Raw genomic sequence first — 20,222 nt, forward strand, 5'->3', positions numbered from 1 at the left:
GACTTCCTACTTCCAGCCTACATGCTTCTGGGCAACTTGGCACATTCTTGGGGAGGATGAGGAGACCAGATGGACCGGGAGCACCAGCAGATTCTGGCAGAGCTGGGAAATGTGATCACCCTGTGAGAACTGATGACAGCTGGGGTGGGGAGAATAGGCTGGGTGTGTGGAGGAAGGGGTGTGTTCCTCCCAGATATTCATTTTCTATCTGACCCCCAGTGCCCTCACGTCCCTAGTGCACTCTTCTGGGACCCTCCTCAGGTGAAAGGGTGACCAAGCATAGAGGACAAGGGCTCACACAGCGAAGGGGTCTATCTTCTGCATCCAACACCCCCACCCCCAGAAAAAAGGAAAAGACCTGAGAAGGCAGGTTTGGAGATGCTGCTCCCCACCTCTGACTGAACCCACCATGTTCCCACCAAGGTGAGGAAGGGTGCAGATGGGTGGCTGTGTGGCTCCATTACTCCAGGCCAGGAGCTCTCTGGCGCCCCCTCCTAACCCAACCCTGCATCTCCCCGTTTCCTTGGACACTGACCACTAGGGACATGAGAGGGATCCTCTGGTTGCCACCCCCCCCACCCCTCATCCCTGGGGTGCATTTGCAGCACTGTGGGATGCAGGGGAGGCACAGGTGGGACAGGAGAGGGGAGGCGGGAGGCACGGGTCCGGGTCCGCAGAATGGGGGAGGCTGTGAGGAGGGGTTGAGGGGTTCGCTGGGCAATGGGGTCCCAGGGTGTGGGCCCGCAGGGTGACCACTCATGTGTGCTGCTGGAAGAAGCTTAGGCAGTTGCTCCAGGTGTGGCAGGCCCCGAGTCCAAGGACCAGGGACCTGGACTGGGTCACTGAGACAAGCCGGCCAGGGGTGCGTTATCTCAGCCGGGCAACTAAGAGAGGCTCCCCGGGTCTAGGCCAGCAGTGCCATTTTTGAAACGCAGCACCTTGGCGAGGGTCAGGGAGGGAGGGGCGGGGTCTGAGGGCGTATGGTAGGATGAGCACGACCTCTCGTGCCCCTCAGCTGCAGACAACTCAGCTCCTGCTTCATGCACAGCCAGACCTATTTCCGCCGATGCCGACATCACCCCTGCCACTGCTGCCGCCAAGGCTGCCTCTTCAGCTGCCTCTCTCTGAGCTCGGCTGCTCATTGAAGGTGATTGCAGCTCATAGGTGGCTCTGAGTTCCTGCTGCTGGGCCAGAGACTGCTCTTGCCACTCCTGCAGCTCCCAAGCTGCTTGGCTTTCTCTCTCACCCACCTCTTTCCATTCCTCTATCTTCTCCTCTGTGTGGTCCAGCTGTTCCCACAGATGTTTCTTCACCTGCTTCTCTGAATCCAAGATGCTGGCTAGCTTCTCCTTCTCACTGCTCACCATGTGGAGAGCGTCCCGCAGCAGGGCCAGCTGTTCCTCCATCTGTCCGTTGCACATATGCGCAACGTGGGATCTTGCAGATCTCCTGCTGATCCTTGGCCTTCTCCTCCAGTCTCCACAGTTGCTTCTGCTGCTCCGTGTTCTGGAAACGGAGACTTTGGTTTTCCTGGACCTGGATGTGAATTTGTTCCTCCAGGTTTTTCAACTCCATCTGCGTGCAGTAGGTCTGGGCTTGCACCTGCCATTTGGACGGAGATGGTCCCAAAGGGGGCCATGTCTCTGCTAGTTTCCTTCTCAGTTTCCCCAGCTCCTTCTCTAGGTCAAATACCTGCCTTGCCCCTCGATTCTTCTCCTCTGTCAGATGGTTCACCCACTGGGTCAGCCGCCAGGCTTTCTCCTTCTGCATGGACCTCTCAATGCTCAGGTCTTCTGTGAAGGTGTCTCACAGATCAGGTTATCCAGTAGTCCCTTTAGTACCTCACGCCCCACCAGCGCTTGTTGGAACTTGCAGATTCTGCTCTTCATGTTGCTCCACTGTGTCCAGTGTGCTTCCAGCTTCTCCTGCAACTCAGTGTTCACTTGCTCCAAGTCATTGAAGCTTCTGATTTTTTCCTCCAGCTGAAGGGTCACATCGTTCAGCTGTTCGAAGAACATTTCAGTCTCATTCTGTGATCAATGACCACAGAAGCCACCATCTCCAGCTCTGCCATATGCTACTCTGCGGTCTGCAGGCAGCTGGTGAGAGCTTCATGCTCCCTTTCTCTGTCATCGGTCGCCTGCTGCACACGGGCTGATGAACATTGTAAATCACTTTCTGCCCAAACCAACCTCTGTATGGGTGCCTTGTGATCTCTAGCTCCCTTTTCATTGCTACATGCAATTGGGCTATCTTCTCCCTCTCTTACTCCCGTTCATCCTGCAGGTCTGTCTTTTCCTGCTTCAGTGGTTGGATCTTGGCACAGAGCACCTCTTTTCTTCTTTTGCTGGGATCCAGGGTGGGCACCACATGTCAGTACAACTCTGCAGATCCTTGGTGTTATCGGGACCATTGACACTCTGGACCCTAGTGGCTGTGACTGTATCCAAAGGCAGGGGAGGCCTATGGTCAGCATCACATTTGGCTGGACTCTCCTTTGAATCACACTCCCCAGTGGCGTTTATCTTGGGGATTCTTCACTTTTTCATGTTCTTAGTTTTCTTGAATGTTGCAGATGTGTTAGGAGGATTCTTCTGCCAGTGTTCTTGTGGTAATTTCTTGCCCGCAGCTCTCTCATGGAGTCCTGTTGTTTCAGACATCTGAGCGTTGGGACAGGAAAGATGGGCTGGCCACTTTCCCAAGGTCTGGGAAATACTCTATTCACCCACTCACTGTCAAGGACCTCAATTTCTTACTCTACTCCAATGTGGCCTCGAGTATCTTGCTCACCACTCAGCCACCTCTACCTTCCTCAACTGTTAGTAGTGGTGTCATCCAACTGAGGGAATCCAGGTGCTACCGGGTAGCATGGAATGTGGGCGTGGCCACCATTCCTGTTTCCCATTGGTCAGAAAGAACCATGAAAGAATGGGGGTGTGGACGGAATCCTGTGATGCAAGCAAAATGGGCAGAGTCAAGATGACAGCAGCCCCTTTCACATCAAACTCTGTCCAGTCCAGTTGGGGACAAGAGGGTGACCTGCTTTAGGTGGATGGCTGCACAGATTGTTGTGTATGTCTGTTTGTTGCCAGCCCCTGACCTTGTCAGGATCTGGGCACAGTCCTTGAGCTGCTTTTGCTCAAGGCTAGCCTTCAACTAGTGAAGCCACATGGCTCTCCTTCTGGCTTTGTTGGCACTGAAGTTGGACAGGGGTCTCAAGGACTTTCCTGCCTAGGGTGAATTTGACCATGATCCTCCTATCACAGCCTTCTAAGTATCAAGGAGGACTGCTGAGAGCCATTGGTGCCTGCCTAATCATTGGTCTTGCTGATGTTCTTGGACAGACCAGTGATTTCCTTATCCTCAGGTTTAAGACCTGGAGCCCACATCCTGGTCCTGCCACCTCTAAATGTCAGGTGATCCTAAAAAACTCAATCCTATCCATATGAATATCAATGCCATGTGGTATATGTGATTGAATGGGCAGTTCTTGAATGATTCTAGGATAAAATTATACACAATTATATTATAGGACACTGATCAATTTTAATTAATACTTTATGAAGCATTTAAACAATCACATTCATTAAATGGAGGCAGAATGAAATACCTAAGAATTGGACATCACATAGTATACAGCTGCCATTTTTTCTGTCAGGACTGGAATCGGAACTCATGGTCTGGGTAACTCTTTTGCACTGTGTGGAAAGGGGAAGCTCCCCTCCTTGAAGTTATGAAATTCAAATCTGTTCCTTAGACCTGAAATCGATACCCAGCACTAGAAAACATCTTATTCATGTACATTTTAAATATATGATTTCTATTTATATACATAGGTTGATTCCATATAGCATTCAGTGCATTCATTTTTATTTTTTGTTTTATTCATGTATTGGCCATTTATTTTATTGACAATTATAGCACATAGAACATTGATTCCATAGGATATAGGTCTGCATATGTGTTCAACTTCATACCTGACTCCCAGGACTTTCACAAAAAAGGAAAACGTTTGTCACCATCAGCTTCTTACTCCACGATTCATTTTTTGGGAGTGCTGGCATCTGAACTCACGGCCTACAAGGCCCAATTCATGAATGGATGAGTGTCAACACACCATCCTGGGGCAAATTGAGCTGACAGGCAGTTCCTAGGCAGTTCCTAGATCGAGCCCCAGGGTTTGACAAAATAAGAACAGAGTAACACCCAGATGGTAGTATGCTAATAAATATATATCTTTATAGAGTGCCAGACATGTCTACACATTATTCAGTTATGTAGACTATATTCCTACCAATTCTTGTGTATTTATTATGCCTCCATGTAATTAATGTTATTGTTTTCATCCTTAAAAAACTATTAAGTAAATCAGTGTCCTGAAATTATTGTGTCTCTCTAAGAAATAGTATTCTTTTAATGCTTCATATTAAATAAAATCAGTCTACTGAAATCATGCTGTCTAATTTTATACGAGTAGTAGTCACGATCAGCTCATTCAACCGTGCCATTGATAACATTCCATCATTATTACTACATAAACATACTGTTTATATACATTATAAAGATAGGATTTCTACTTACATATAGATATTCAGTCCATATTGTGGTTATTGATTGTATTTTTGTTTTATTCATTTATTTACCGTTTATTGACTGTGATGACACACATTCCATTTATTATATTGATGACATCCAATCACATAGTATCTAAATTTGTAGACGTGTTCTCCATCATGTCTGACACCAAGGACTCTCAGAGAAAAGGAAAACAGGTGTCACACTCGGCTTCTTACTCCATGATCCAATTGTTTGCAGTTCTGGGATCTGAACTTAGGGCCTAGCAGACCCAATTCATGAATGGGTGTGTCAACACAGCAACCTCTAGCCAAGGAAGCTGCCAGTCAGTTCACAGACCCTGAGATTGAGCCGCAGAGGTGGACAAAATAGCCATACATGGATAGGCAGGAGGTATATATCAATAAATATGTGAATAAATATGGGAACAAGTCTCTTAGGATGTCCGCCATCTGGAAGTGTCATTACTGGGATTCAACACTAGGCCTACATTGCCATGCAAGACTATGGCTTCCCCAATAGCCCACCATCCTTCAGCAATGCAAGGTGAAGTACCCTTTGGAGCCGTGTCATTCAGACACAAATGGTCACAGTGCAAAGGAATAAAATGTAAAAACGCAATCCTGCCACTTTTTTTGGGGGGGGTGGCGTCAGTCATAGGGCTTGAACACTGGGCCTGGGCGCTGTGCCTGTGGTCTTCAGCTAAAGGCAAGCACTCTACTGCTTGAATCACAGCGCCACTTCCAGTTTTCTAGGGGTTTCTTGGAGACAAGTGTATCATGGACTTTCCTGGCTTTCACCCAAGATACTCAGATCTCAGCCTCCTGAGTAGCTAGGATTACAGGTTTGAGCCATCGGCGCCCAGCTCTGCCACTTTTTTTCTGTGCATATTTTTTCCCAGCACAAGGCCTGGAGGTCTAGGATCCCAGGATCGGCTGTGGCTCCAGTGGCTGCACCACAGCCTAGGGTGATAGAAGCTGAGGCAGAGTGCCATGATCTGAGTTTAAGACCTTGCTTTACAAAACAAAACAAAACAAAAAACCCCTCCCCCCCACACACAGATTTAGTCCCTGGCTTGCAATTCTCGCCATCTTTTCTAATTTGGATTTGAGCTCAGGATCTGGGAAACTCTGCAGCACTGTGGATAAAGGGGAAGCTCACCATGTTTGAAGACAAGAAAGTCGGGCCTGGTCCCTAGGCCTGAATTCAAGCCCCAGCCCTGGAAAACATACTGTTTATATACATTATAAAGATAGGATTTATACTTACATATAGATGTTCAGTCCATATTGTGGTTATTGATTGTATTTTTGTTTTATTCATTTATTTACCATTTATTGACTGTGATGACACACATTCCATTTATTATATTGATGACATCCCATCACATAGTATCTAAATTTGTAGACGTGTTCTCCATCATGTCTGACACCAAGGACTCTCAGAGAAAAGGAAAACAGGTGTCACACTCGGCTTCTTACTCCATGATCCAATTGTTTGCAGTGCTGGGATCTGAACTCAAGGCCCAGCAGACCCAATTCATGAATGGGTGTGTCAACACGGCAACCTCTAGCCAAGGAAGCTGCCAGTCAGTTCCCAGACCCTGAGATTGAGCCGCAGGGGTGGACAAAATAGCCGTACATGGATAGGCAGGTGGTATATATCAATAAATATATATTTGTATAGAATTCCAGAGTCATCTACCTAGGATTCAATGACATCAACTACATTCTTACCAATTCTTAGGTATTTATTATGATTCCATTGAAGGAATAGTATTGTTTTCATGCTTAATAAACCATTCATTAAAATCAATCAACATCCTAGGATCATTGCATATAATTTTAGACTAGAATGATGCCCGCAGAAACTTCTCATTTAATCATAAGTTTGCTCACATCCCATAGTTATTTCCATGCATAGGAACTAGTCTCTTGGGAAGTTCCCCCATTTGTAGGTATCAGGACCAGGATTCAAAATCAAGGCTTATGATGACATACAGGCCTGTGGCTTCCCCAATAGTCTGCTAGCCGCGGCCAATGCAAAGTGAAGTACCCTTTGTAGCCATGTAATTTGGATCCAGGTTGGTCACCATGCAATGGAAGAAAATGCAAAAAATCCATCCTGTGGCTATTTTTCTGTGTGGGTTTTTTTTTTTTTTTTTTTTTTTTTTACTCCTGCAAGGCTTCAGGGCCTAGGATCATAGGGTCGACTATGGGCCTGTAGCAGCTCACCAGCCTAAAGTGATCAAAGCTGAGGCAGGGTTGCCATGAAGTGAGTTCAAATCCTTTGATTAGCAAAAAAAAAAAAAAAAAAAAAAAAAAAAAAAAACCCTAAAAACTAATAAAGCACCCTAGTTCAGAATTTGCACCATTTTTCTGCCACAGCTCAGATTCCAACTCAGGTCTAGGTAACACTATAGCACTGTGGGGAAGGGGAAGCTTACCATCCTTGAAGACTACAAGGTCAGGCCTGCTCCCAGGGACTAAATTGAAGCCCCAGCACTGGCAAAAATCATATGCCTATCTATTTTAAACATAGGATCTCTAGTCACATACATTTGTTCAGTACAATTATTCTTTTTATTGTGTGTCTTAGTCATGGATGCATTTTTTTTATTGAGCATGATGACAGATATAACTGTGCTAGCATGGATGACAATCTATTCCCATGTCTATAGAGTTGCTTAAGCCTTCTCCATCCTAGCTGAGACCCAGAACTCTCACAGACAGGAAACAGGTGGACGGATTGGATTCTCACACCTGCATTCCTATTTTGGCAGTGTTGGGATTTGAACTCAGAGCCTAGCAGGCTCAATTGGAGAAAGGGTCAAGGTGAGGACACCATGATGTGAGCATCTAAGGAACTAGGCTGTTCCCAGGACCTGAGATTGAGCCCTGGGGGTAGGGCAGGTGGAGAGCACAATAGTCATCCATTCATAAGCTGAAGATAGTGTGCATATTTGTTTAGAGTCGGAGAGATGGCGACCTGTGATGGAATCCACTCTACCTTGTGAGTATTGATTCTTGGATCTTTCCCGATGCCTCCATTTCATGACTGTGATGATTATGATCACGCTTCATCAATTCTTCATTAAAAATAATCGATACCTCAGGAATCTTGCCTATCATTTCCCACTCACATCCTGCAAGAACTACTCATTCAAGGATGAGATTGATCACATTCCACAACTCTTCCTAGATCTGGAAACAAGTATCTCAGGATCTCACGCCAATCCCTCAATGTAGGGGAGAAGACCAGGATTCGACCTCTGGGCCTTTTGGCCTGGATGGCCTGGGGCTTCCCCAACAGCTGCAGGCCTTCAGCCACTCCAGGTAGCCTTCACTCTATAGGTCGCCGGGTTCAGATGCACCATGGTCGCCGTACAAAGGAAAATGAACGTAAAAGCACCAGGTGGAACTTCCCACCACTTTTTTTGCCCTCACAGCTTTCTTTTTTCCTGCAAGCCGTGGGGTCCTAGGATTCGAGGATGGGCTGTAGGTCCAGAGGCCACAGCATAGGATGGTCAGAGGTAAGGCATATATATATATATATATATATATATATATATATATATATATATATATATGAATGTGTGTGTATATATATATATACACATTCATATATATATACGAATGTGTATACACACACACACACACACACACACACACGAATGAAGCATCCTAGTGCAGAATTCGCACCATTTTACTGCCAGAGCTGAGATTTGAACTCAGGTCTGGGTAACTCTGTTGCACTGTTGGGGAAGGGGAAGCTAACCACCTTTGGAGACTACAAGGTCAGAACTGGTCCCAGGGCCTGAATTGAAGCCCTAGCACTGCCAAAAATCAGATGCCCAACTATTTTACACATCGGGTCTCTATTTACATACATGTGTGGAATGCATCATAGTTTTTTTAATTGTGTATCTTAGCCAGGGATGCATTTTGTATTTTATTGAGTATGATGACAGATATAACTGTGCTGACATGGATGACAACCTATTCCCATGTCCATGGAGTTGCCTATGTCTTCTCCATGCCAGCTGAAACTAAGGACTTTCACAGGACAGGAAAACAGGTGGACCTATAGGTTTTCACATCAGGATTCTGCTTTTGGCAGTGTTGGGATTTGAACTGAGAGTCTAGCAGGCCCAATTGGTGAAAAAGTCAAGGTGAGGACACCAGCATGTGAGCAATTGAGGAGCTAGGCCGTTCCTAGGACCTGACAGTGAGCCCCAGGGAGGGCCAGGATAGGCATAAATTCATACTTGAAACATAGGATCTGTATTGACATATATGTGTGGGAAGCATCTTGCATTCGGTGCATTTCTTCTCCTTAATTTGTGTCTAATTCATGATGGTATTGTTAATTTTACTGAGTATGGTGACAGATACAACTGTACTGATATGGATGACAACCTGTTCCCATGGTTATAGGATTGCCTATGCTTTCATTCTCCATCCTAGCTGAGACCCAGGGCTTCCACATTAGAGGAAATCAGGCACAATAACTGGCTTCTGACATCAGGATGAATCTTTTGTCAGGTCTGGGATTTGAACTCAGATCTGGGTAACCCCGTTGCCCTGTGGGGGAAGGGGAAGCTCATTATCCCTGAAGACTAGAATGTCAGGCCTGGTCCAGGGGCTGATTTGAAGCCCCAGCACTGGACAAAATAACAAGCCTACCTCTTTTAAACATAGGATCTCTATTTACGTACAGGTGTGGTATGCATCTTGCTTTTAATTTTGAGTCTGATTCATGGATGTATTTTGTATTTTATTGAGTATGGTGGCAGGTATATCTGTGCTGCTATGGATGACAACCTATTCCCATGGCTATAGAGTTGCCTATATAGCATTCTCCATCCTCGATGAGGCCCAGGACCTTCACAGGACAGAAAATCATGTGGATCCATTGGTTTCTCACATCAGGATAAATCTCTTGGCTCTGCTGGAGTTTGAACTCAGAGCTTAGCAAGCAGAATTGGGGAATGGGTCAAGGTGAGCACACCAGCCTGTGAGCCACTAAGGTGCTAGGCCGTTCACAGGACCTGAGCTCATGCCCCGCGGGCATCAATATACTCATGAATTCATAAAGACAGGAGCTATATTTCCATACATGGGTGGGCGGCATCTTGCATTCAGTGTACTCATTCTCTTGATTTCGTGTCTTATTCATGGATGCAATATGTATTTTACTAAGTGTGATAACAGTTATAACTATCCTGACATGGCTAGCAACCAATTCCCACGAGTATAGAGTTGCCTATATGACATACTCCATTCTAGTTGAGACCCAGGACTTTCATAGCATAAGAAAACAGGTGCAACCATTGGCTTCTCATATCAGGATGAATCTTTTGGTAGTGCTGGGATTTGAACTCAAGGCCTAGCAGGCTCAAGTGGTGGATGAGTCATGGTGAGCACACCAGCACATGAGCCACTAAGCATCTAGGTCTTTCCTGGGACCTGAGATCAAGCCCCGGTGGGCACTATAGTAGTCATAAATTCAGAATTTAAACAGAGGATCTCTAGTTCCATACATGGGTGGGCGGCATCTTTTGTTCGGTGTAGTCATTGTCTTTATCTGGTGTCTTACTCATTGATGTATTGTGTATTTTCTTGAGTATAGGATGACAGATATAACTGTGGGGAACTGGATAACAAGCTATTCTCATTAGAATAGAGTTGCCTATGCATTTTCCATCCTAGCTGCGACCCAGAACTTGCACAGCACAGAAGAACAGGTGCACCGAATGGTTTCTCACATCAGGGTGAATTTTTGGAGTGCTGTGATTCGAACTCGGGGCCTAGGAGGCCCAACTGCCCAATGGGTACACATGAACAAACCAGCCTGTGAGCCACTAAGGAGCTGGGCTGTTCCCAGGAGCTGAGATCAAGCCCCAGGGAGGCCACAAGAGTCCTCAATGCATCATTGAAACATGGGATGTATACTCACATCCGTGTGTGGACTGCCTCATGAATTGAGCGTAGTTATCCTCTCTATGTTGCATGCCATTCATGGATGTATTATGTATGTTCTTGATATGACAAGTGTAACTGGGCTGACATGGATGACAACCTTTTCCCATGGCCACAGGGTGGCCTATGCATTCTCCATCCTAGCTGAAACCCAGGACTCACACAGGAAAGGAAAACAGGTGCAACGTCTGGCTTCTGACAGGATGAATATTTTGGCACTGCTGGGATCTGAACTTAGCACCTAGCAGGCCCAATAGGCAAATGGGTAAGCACACCAGCCTGTGAGCCACTAAGGAGCTAAGCCATTCCCAGGACCTGAGATCGAGTCCCAGGGGTAAGGCAGGGGAAGCACAATAGTCATCCATTCATAAGCTGAAGGTAGTAAGCAAATAAGTACCTATCTGTATAGAGTAGGAGAGATGGTGACCTATGATGGAATCCAATCTACCCTGTGACTACAGATTCTTGGATCTTCCCCAATGCCTCTATTTAATGACTGTGATGATTATGGTCACGCTTCATCAATTCTTCACTAAAAATAATCGATACCCCATGAGTCTTGACTATCATTTCCTACTCGAATCTTCAGGAACTACTCATTCAAGGAAGAGATTGATCACATTTCACGGCTCTTCCTAGGTCAGGAATTGAGTATCTCAGGAACTCCTGCCATTCCCTCAATGTAGGATGGCTGACCAGGATTCGACATCGGGGCCTCCGTTGCCCGGTCGTCCTGTGGCTCCCCCGATAGCCAGCAGGCCTTCAGCCACACCAGATCACCTTCAGTCTGCAGTCCACCGGGTTCAGTCTCACCATGGTCAACATTCAAATGAAAATAAACCTAAAAGCGCCAGGTGGAACTTCCAGCCGCTTTTTTCTCCTCCAGCTTTTTATTTTTTCCTACAAACTCTGGGGTCCTAGGATCCGAGAATGGGCTGTGGGTCCAGAGGCTGCAGCCTAGGATGATCAGACCTGAGGCAGAGTTGCCACAACTTGAGTTCAAGCCCCATGTCTGGCAAAAAAATATTAAAAAATTGAAAAATGATGAATGAAGCACCTTAGCTAAGAATTTTACTGCCAGAGCTGGGATGTGAATTCAGGTCTGGGGAATTCTGTTGCACTGTGGAGGAAGGAGAAGCTCATTATCATTGAAGATTACAAAGTCAGGCCTGGTCCCAGGGCCTGAATTGAAGCCCCAGCTCAGGCAAAAATCATATGCCCACCTATGTTACACATAGGATCTCTATTCACATACATGTGTGGAATGCATCATGTTTTCAGTGTAGTTATATTGTGTGTCTTATTCAGGGATGCATTTTGTATTTTATTGCATATGATGACAGATATAACTGTGCTGACATGGATTGCAACCTATTCCCATATTTATAGAGTTTCCTACACCTTCTCCATCCTAGCTGAGACTCAGGACATTCTCCGGACAGGAAAACAGGTGGATCAATGGGCTTCTCACATCAGGATTCATGTTTTGGCAGTGTTGGGATTTGAACTGAGAGCCTAGCAGGCCCAATTGGCGAAAGAGTCAAGGTGAGGGCACCGGCCTGTGAGTAACTAAGGAGCTAAGTCATAAACAGGCATAAATTCATAATTGAAACATAGGATATGTATTGACATATATGTGTGGATAGCATCTTACGTTCGGTGCAATCCTTCTCCTTATTTTGTGTCTAATACATGGAGGTATTGTGTTTTTTTACTGAGTATGGTGACAGGTATAACTCTGCTGACATGTATGATGACCTGTTCCCATGGTTATAGGGTTGCCTATGCTTTCATTCTCCATCCTAGCTGAGACCCAGGACTTCCATAGGAGAGGAAAACAGGTGTAAAGACTGGCTTCTGACATCAGGATGAATCTTTTGTCAGGCTTGGGATTTGAACTCAGATCTGGGTAACCCCGTTGCACTGTGGGGGAAGGGGAAGCTCATCATCCCTGAAGACTAGAATGTGAGGCCTGGTCCAGGACCTGATTTGAAGCCCCAGCAGTGGACAAAATATGAAGCCTACCTCTTTTAAACATAGGATCTTTATTTATATACAGGTGTGGTATGCATCTTGCTTTCAATGTAGTTATTTTTTAATTTTGAGTTTTATTCATGGATGTATTTTGTATTTTATTGAGTATGGTGGCATGTATATCTGTGCTGCCATGGATGACAACCTATTCCCATGGCTATGGAATTGCTTATATAGCATTCTCCATCCTTGATGAGGCCCAGGACTTTCACAGGACAGGAAAACAGCTGTAAGGATTAGTTTCTCACATCAGGATGAACCTTTTGGCATTGCTGGGAGTTGAACTCCAGGCCTAGCAGGCCTATCTTTCTAATGGGTCCATATGAGCATACCATCTTTTGAGCTATTAAGTATCTAGGCCCTACCCAGGACCTGATATTGAGCTCCGGGGTGGGGTTTGTGCACCATATTCATCCATTCAAAAGCTGAAGCTAGTATGCTAATAAATACCTACTTGTATAGAGAAGATGTGGCAAGCTTTGTTGGAATTCTATCTGCCATGTGACTACCAATTCTTGGATCTTTCCCAATGCCTCGATTTCCTGAATGTAATTATTATTGTCACATTTCGTGAAGTCTTAATGAAAAATAATTGTTGTGCCAGAGGTCTTGCCTATCATTTCCTATGTGAATCATGCATGAACTTCTCAACTCTTTCCTAGGCCTGAATTCAAGCACCAGCCCGAAAAATGTAACATTTATAGACATTTTAAATATGTGATTTATATTTACATCTATATATTCAGTCTGTATCGTGTTTGTTGGAGTGATATATTATTATTGATTGATTGAATTAACCTTTATTTTATGGACTGTGAGTACACCTATATCATTTATTACATTTATTCCAATCTATTCCGTAACATGTAGCTTTGCACACATACTATGTACACCATACCTGACACCCAGCATTTACACAGAAATGGAAAACAGGTGTCTCACTTGGAATCTTACTCCGAGATGAAATTTTTGGCAATGCTGGTACCTGAACTGAGGGCCAAGAAGTCCCAATTCATGAATGGGTGAGTGTCAGCATGGCACTAGCCCATTCAGCTGCCAAATGGATCCCAGGACCTAGGATGGAGCCACAGGTTTGGCCAAAATAGCAGTACCTTTCTATGCAGATGATGGTATACAGATAAATATATATTTAGATATTTTGATACTGCCAGTGATGTCTATGTGGAATTAAATGACATATACTATGTTCATACAGATTTCAGGTCTTTAGTGAGGACTCCATTTAATGAATAGTATTCTTTTAATGCATAATAAACTATGAATTAAAATTAATCTGTGTTCTGTGATTATTGGGTCTAAATTTATACTAGACTGATTGATGAACTACTCATCCAACCATGACAATGATCACATTTCTCTGGTGTTCCTATTGACAGGCAATAGTTTCTTAGGCTCTCCAGCCCTTTGTAAGTAGCATGACTGGGATTCAAACTCAGGGCCTAGGTGTGCAGGTTGGCCTATGGCTTAGCTGCCAGCCTGCCAGCCTTCAGCAATGCCAGATGACCTACAGGTTGCAGCAGTGTTATTTGGACCCAGGATGGTCACCATGCAAGGAAGGAAAACCAAGAAACTGCCATCTGTGGGTGGTTCCTGTTTTTTTTTGGTGCCATTTTTATTTTGTTTTCGTGTCAGCCCCCGAGGCCTAGTATCCCAGGATGGGCTGTGTGTCCAGAGGCTGCACCATCCCAGCCTAGGGTGATGTTAGCTGAGGCAGAGTTGCCATGATATCAGTTCAAGCCTCATGCTGAGCAAAAAATAAAAATAAATAAATAAATAAATAATTTAAAAGTATTTAAAATAGCCTGGCACCGGCTATGGTTCACGCCTGTAACCTTAGCAATTCAGGACGCTGAGATCTGAACATCACAGTTCAAAGCCCTCGGGCAGGAAAGTCTGTGAGACACTTATCTCCAATAAACCACTAGAAAACCAGAAGAGGTGCTGTGGCTCAAGCATTATAGCGCTCGCCTTGAGATGAAGAGCACAAGGACAGCTCTCAAGGCCAGAGTTCAAGTCCCATGATATATATATATATATATATACATACATATATATATATATATATATATACATACATACATACATATATGCATACATACAATACTAATGAAGCTCCCTGGCTTGGAATTCGTGCCCTTTTTTTCTGCCAGGCCTGGGAAATGAACTCAGAGTCTGGGTAACTCTAATTCACTGGGGGTGGTGGGGATGGGGAAACTCACCCTCTTGGAAGACAAGCAATTCAGGCCTGTTCCCTAAGCCTGAATTCAATCCCCAGCCCTGTTAATGTAATATTCATCCACATTTGAAATAATGATTAATATCTACATACTTATATTTATTGTAATTTTCTTTGAGTGTATTTATTTTATTTTTTGTATTATTCATTCATTATTTTACTGACTATTATTACACTTATAACATGTATTAAATTGATTACATCTCATTAGAACTGTAGAGATTTGCATATGTATTATATATCTTACTTCAGACCCAAGACATTCATTGAAATACTATAGTAGATCATCCCATGCTTAGAAAAACAGAAAGAATACATCAACCAAATTAATTTATCCCTAGGCACCCCAATGGCTCACATCTGTAATCCCAACTACTCAGGAGGTGAGAACTAGAAGATGAAGTTTCAAAGCCAATCCAGGCAGAAAAGCCTGAGAGATGACATCTCCAATTAACTGGCAAAAAGCCAGTCTACAGGTATGGCTGAAGGGGTAGAAAATCAGCTACGAACAACCAAGCCAAGAAAGAGCAAGCTGAGTTCAAGTGCGGGGAGAGGGGGGTAGGGGGATAAAGGGGAGAGAAATCCTCCAAAAACAGAGAACAAAACAACAGTACACAAATCCCACCTAATTTATGGTACCAACAAACTGAAAAAAATATCAAGCTTGTGCATTTGTATGATTTTACATGAGCACATATGTTCTTAGGTACACTTCAAAACTATGTTTTTAATAATGTGTATATATAAATTAATAATGTATATAAATATAAATAAACTAAGAAACTAGCCAATGAAAAAATACTTCTGAATTAGTGCCTTAACCATGGCACTAATGGAGACTCTTACCTCCAATAAATTATTTGTACAAAAGTATGTTCGAAGTTTCTTTCTTTAGAATCAATCTTAAAATGTTTGTTAATTATTTGTACAAAAGTATGTTCGAAGTTTCTTTCTTTAGAATCAATCTTAAAATGTTTGTTCACGCACCAGGCGTCAGTGGCTCACACATAAAATCCTAGTTACTCAGGAGACTGAGATCTGAGGATGGCGGTTCAAGGCAAGCCTGGGTAGGAAAGTCCAGGAGACTCTTTCTTCCAATAAACCTCTAGAAAACCAGAAGTGGCAATGTGGCTCACGCTGTAAAGTTCTCGCAAAGAGCTGAAGAGCGCAGGGATAATGCCAATCCCAGAGTTCAAGCCCCACCACCGACAAAAAAAAAAAAAAAAAGGAAAGAAGTTTGTTCATACAAAATTGTAACATTCTAAGCTTTAGGAAACTTTTCTTCCAGGGTCTTATGTTCTTTAGGCAACTATTCCACTGCTGAGCTACCTCTTAGTACCAATGTTTTTGTTTTTCATTTTATAATCCAGTTTCTTCCCAAATTGCTTACAAGTACTTACTGTCCTCACAGAAGTGTTTATTCAGAAACTCAACCTTTGGTGGTATGAGGACTCCCCTAGTCTATTTCGTGGTAGGCACTGAGGAAAACTCACAGGACACAATTGCAGACATTTTATAATTGTAAAAATAACTCTAAATAGAAATAACATCAACTGCCGGGCATGGGTGGCTCATGCCTATAATCCTAGCTACTCAGGAGGCTGAGATTTGAGGAAGGCGACTCAAGGCCAGCCAGGGAGGAAAGTCTGAGACTCTTACCTCCAATAAACCTCTGGAAAACTGGAAGTGGGTGCTGTGGCTCAAGTGCTTGAGAGCTTGCCTTGAGCTGAAGAGCACAGGGACAGCACCCAAGCCCAGAGTTCAAGCCCCACGACTGACAAAAAAAAGAAAAAGAAAAAAGAAGAAATAACATCAACTGTCCCAACCTTCTAGGGAGAAATGATATCCTCATTTTCATTCTCACTTTTTATGGCAGATGGTCAAAAACACCAATGTGCTATGCTGAAATGTAAAAGTTTAAACCTCTTTTTTGAAAAACTCTCATTTTATAAAATCAAAATGTTTCAAATAAAGGCAAAGTGAACTTTAAAAAAAATATTAAAAATGCTAATGAATCCCCTTGGCTTGGAATGTGCGATTTTTTGTCTGCAAGGACTTGGATTTGAACTTAGGGACTGGGTAACTATGTTGCACTGTGGGGGAAGAGGAAGCTCAGTATGCTTGAAGACCAGAAATTCAGGCCTGTTTCCTAGGCCTGAATTCATGCCCCAGTCATACACCTTATATATATTTTAAAAATAGGATTGAACTTCCATAGAGATGTTCAGTCTATATCATGTTTGGTGTGGTTATTCATTGTATTTGTTGTTTTGTTCATTTATTTACCTTTTATTTTACCGACTGTGAGGACACCTAAACATACTATCACATAGCAGCGAGATTTGTAGACTTGTTCTCCATCACGCATGACACCCAGAACTCTCCCAGAAAAGGAAAACAGGTGTCACACTTGGCTTCTTACTCCAGGATGAAATTCTTGGCAGGCACTGAGATCAAGCCCCAGAGGTGGCCAAAATAGCCATAAATGGATAGGCAGGTGGTAGTATGCCAGTAAATGCGTATTAGTAGAGAGTGACAAAGCCATGTATCTAGTATTCAATGATATTTACTATGTTCCTATGAAGTTTTAGGCATTTAGAGAGCCTAGATATTATAGAGGAAGAACATACAAACATCCAAGAAAAGTCCAAGAAATATGATAGATCTATTCAACATTTGGAAGACACCATCAGAAGGCCTAATCTGAGAATAATGGGTGTAGAGGAGCACCTAGAAACAGAAGTTAATGTTCTAGGAAATTTATTTAACAGGATCCTAGCAGAGAACTTCCCAAACATGCAAAAGGATAAGCCTATTCAGATACAAGAAGCTTTTAGAACTCCAAATAGACCAGACCAGAACAGGACAACCCAGCATCACATTATAATCCTCACAGGAACAATTCAGACCAAGGAAAAGAACCTTAAAGCTGTCAAAGAGAAAAGATCAATCACCTATAAAGGGAAACCAGTTAGAATCACCTCAGATTTCTCAGCAGTGACAATCAAAACAAGAAGAGCCTAGAATGATGTATGCCATGCCATTAAGACAAACAACAATCAATCAAGAAAACTGTACACAGCTAAACTCTCCTTCATAAATGAAGGCCAAATAAAAACCTTCCATAGCAAAGAAAAACTGAAACACTATATCTCCACCAAACAAGCCCTACAAAAGATTCTTAAAGATGTCTTACACATAGAAAACCAACAAGACCTCAAAAAAGGCCAAGAAACCGTATCCAAACTGAAAATCCAAGAAGGATAGAAAGAATCCCACTGCCACAGCCCCCAAGAAGGTGGATAAAATAGCAGGAACTCCCAAATACTTCTCAGTTCTATCTCTCAACATTAACGGACTTAACTCTCCAAATAAGAGACATAGACTGTCTAGTTGGATTAAAAAGCAAGAACCTTCTATCTGCTGCCTTCAGTAGTCACATCTTGCCCATAAAAACAAACACAATTTCAATGTGAAAGGCTGGAACAAAATCCACCAAGCAAACGGTCCCCATAAACAGGCACGAGTTGCAATCCTAATATCAGATAAAATAGAACCTCAAACTAGCTGCAATGCTTGATAAGAAATGTACGCATTTTCCTGCCCATGAAATTGTAGCCCCTCTGTACAGTATGTTCACAAAAATAAAATAAAATATAAAAAAATAAATAAATAAAAATATAAAAAAATAGACCTCAAACTAAAATTATTTACAAAGGATAAAGATGGTCTCTACATACTAATTAAGGGAGCTCTCTTTCAGGAGGATATTACAATTCTAAATATCTATTCGCCAAACAAGGGAGCACTCAAATTTATCCAAGAAACCCAACTTTCCCTCAAATCCCACATAGATCCAAAGACATTAATTGTTGGGGACTTTAACACACCACTATTCCCACTAGATAGATCAACTTGGCAAAAACTCAACAAAGAACCTGCATATCTGAACAACTGCATAGATCAACTAGTTTTAACAGACATCTATCGAAGATTTCACCCAGCAGCATCAGAATACACGTTTTTCTCAGCAGCATATGGAATATTTTCCAAAATAGACCACATTTTAGGCCACAAAGCAAACTTGTCCAAATTCAGATACATTGAAGTTATACCTTGCATTCTCTCAGACCACAAGGGATTAAAAGTAGGAGTCAACACCAAAAGCCACTAAAGAAACTCGTGTAACACATGGAGGCTGAACAACACACTGCTGAATCATGAGTGCATCATGGAAGAGATTAGAAATGAAATTCAAATGTTCATGATATTCAACAAAAATGGGCACACAAATTACCAGCTCCTCTGGGACACAGCAAAGGCAGTAGTCAGAGGCAGGTTTATAGCTCTGAGTTCCTACATCAACAAATTGGAGAGATCTTAAACCAACAATTTAATGAGACATCTGAGCCTCCTTGAAAAAGAGCAGCAGGATAAACCCCTACCCAATGGACAGAAAGAAATAATTAAAATTTAATCCGAAATAAATGAATAGAATCCAAAAAAAGCCATAGAAAGAATCAACAAAACATTGGTTCTTCGAAAAATTAACAAAATTGACAGACCCTTAGCAAATCTTATCAGAAAAAGAAAAGAACACACCCAAATAAATAAACTCAGAGATGAGAATGGAAACATCACCAGAGAAACAACCAAGATTCAGAACACTATAAGGAAATACTTCTCAAAACTTTATGCTAATAAGATTGAGAACTTGGCAGAAATGGACCTTTTCCTAGCAAATACTGACATTCCAAAACTAAACCAAGGTAAGTTAAATCACCTTGACAGGCCCATATCAAGCATTGAAATATAAACAATAATAAGAGATCTCCCATCTAAGAAAAGCCCAGGTCCAGATGGTTTCACTGCGGAATTCTACAAGGTCTTCAAAGCAGAGCTCACACTAATAACCCTCCAACTCTTCAATGAAATTGAAAGAGAAAGTTCACTACAGAACTCATTCTATGAAGTCATCATAACTCTCATCCCCAAACCAGGCAGGGTCTTATCAAAGAAAGAGAACCATAGACCTATTTCTTGGATGAACATTCATGAAAAACTTCTCAACAAAATTTTGGCCAATCGACTTCAACAATTCATCCAAAAAATCATACACCAAGATCAAACAAGATTCATTTCAGGGATGCAAAGCTGGTTCAATATACGGAAATCAATTAGTATAATTCATCACATCAACAGGAGCAGGGATAAGAACCACATGGTTATCTCAATAGATGCAGAAAAAGCATTTGACAAGATCCAACACCCCTTTATGATGAAGGTTCTGGAAAAATTAGGAATCCATGGAACATTCCTCAATACAATAAAGACTGTATATGTATATGACAAACCAACAGCCAGCATTCTAATTA

Source organism: Dipodomys spectabilis, unplaced genomic scaffold (genome assembly GCF_019054845.1).
Source record: "Dipodomys spectabilis isolate Male_0828 unplaced genomic scaffold, ASM1905484v1 ptg000333l, whole genome shotgun sequence".
In the NCBI taxonomy this organism is placed as follows: Eukaryota; Metazoa; Chordata; class Mammalia; order Rodentia; family Heteromyidae; genus Dipodomys; species Dipodomys spectabilis.